Source organism: Ipomoea triloba, chromosome 16 (genome assembly GCF_003576645.1).
Source record: "Ipomoea triloba cultivar NCNSP0323 chromosome 16, ASM357664v1".
Taxonomy (NCBI): Eukaryota; Viridiplantae; Streptophyta; class Magnoliopsida; order Solanales; family Convolvulaceae; genus Ipomoea; species Ipomoea triloba.
The window spans coordinates 17,322,570-17,323,886 of record NC_044931.1 but is presented as its reverse complement, the minus strand read 5'-3'; the positions used below and the strand labels follow the sequence as shown (position 1 = coordinate 17,323,886).

General features: G+C 51.2%; 5 non-coding genes across 5 annotated transcripts; all 5 read right to left on the bottom strand.

The window, feature by feature from the left end:
• Nucleotides 1-174: 174 nt before the first annotated feature.
• On the bottom strand, nucleotides 175-293 carry LOC116008078. The gene has a single exon (XR_004095479.1). It is a non-coding gene; the product is annotated as a 5S ribosomal RNA (ribosomal RNA).
• A 137-nt stretch (nucleotides 294-430) lies between these two features.
• Nucleotides 431-549, bottom strand: LOC116008723. The gene has a single exon (XR_004096086.1). It is a non-coding gene; the product is annotated as a 5S ribosomal RNA (ribosomal RNA).
• A 137-nt stretch (nucleotides 550-686) lies between these two features.
• On the bottom strand, nucleotides 687-805 carry LOC116008076. Its single transcript, XR_004095477.1, has one exon. It is a non-coding gene; the product is annotated as a 5S ribosomal RNA (ribosomal RNA).
• Nucleotides 806-942: 137 nt separating this feature from the next.
• On the bottom strand, nucleotides 943-1,061 carry LOC116008075. The gene has a single exon (XR_004095476.1). It is a non-coding gene; the product is annotated as a 5S ribosomal RNA (ribosomal RNA).
• Nucleotides 1,062-1,198: 137 nt separating this feature from the next.
• On the bottom strand, nucleotides 1,199-1,317 carry LOC116008549. Its single transcript, XR_004095924.1, has one exon. It is a non-coding gene; the product is annotated as a 5S ribosomal RNA (ribosomal RNA).

Here is a 1,317-nt window from a genome sequence, read left to right as displayed (position 1 = left end):
TGGGATCCGGTGCATTAGTGCTGGTATGATCGCATCCGTCACGTACTGCGCGCAAAATGTACTTGACCCTCTCTCTCCGCGCAACTTCTCTCGCATATCGGTTTAGCGGTTTAAAAGGATAGTACCCTTAGCGAGCGGTCCAGCGGTTTAAAAGAAAGATTAAAAAGAGGGTGGGGGATGCAACACGAGGACTTCCCAGGGGGTCACCCATCCTAGTACTACTCTCGCCCAAGCACGCTTAACTTCGGAGTTCTGATGGGATCCGGTGCATTAGTGCTGGTATGATCGCATCCGTCACGTACTGCGCGCAAAATGTACTTGACCCTCTCTCTCCGCGCAACTTCTCTCGCTTAGCGGTTTAGCGGTTTAAAAGGATAGTACCCTTAGCGAGCGGTCCAGCGGTTTAAAAGAAAGATTAAAAAGAGGGTGGGGGATGCAACACGAGGACTTTCCAGGGGGTCACACATCCTAGTACTACTCTCGCCCAAGCACGCTTAAATTCGGAGTTCTGATGGGATCCGGTGCATTAGTGCTGGTATGATCGCATCCGTCACGTACTGCGCGCAAAATGTACTTGACCCTCTCTCTCCGCGCAACTTCTCTCGCTTAGCGGTTTAGCGGTTTAAAAGGATAGTACCCTTAGCGAGCGGTCCAGCGGTTTAAAAGAAAGATTAAAAAGAGGGTGGGGGATGCAACACGAGGACTTCCCAGGGGGTCACCCATCCTAGTACTACTCTCGCCCAAGCACGCTTAACTTCGGAGTTCTGATGGGATCCGGTGCATTAGTGCTGGTATGATCGCATCCGTCACGTACTGCGCGCAAAATGTACTTGACCCTCTCTCTCCGCGCAACTTCTCTCGCTTAGCGGTTTAGCGGTTTAAAAGGATAGTACCCTTAGCGAGCGGTCCAGCGGTTTAAAAGAAAGATTAAAAAGAGGGTGGGGGATGCAACACGAGGACTTCCCAGGGGGTCACCCATCCTAGTACTACTCTCGCCCAAGCACGCTTAACTTCGGAGTTCTGATGGGATCCGGTGCATTAGTGCTGGTATGATCGCATCCGTCACGTACTGCGCGCAAAATGTACTTGACCCTCTCTCTCCGCGCAACTTCTCTCGCTTAGCGGTTTAGCGGTTTAAAAGGATAGTACCCTTAGTGAGCGGTCCAGCGGTTTAAAAGAAAAATTGAAAAGAGGGTGGGGGATGCAACACAAGGACTTCACAGAGGGTCACCCATCCTAGTACTATTCTCGCCCAAGCACTCTTTACTTCAGAGTTCTGATGGGATCCGGTGCATTAGTGCTGGTATGATCGCATCC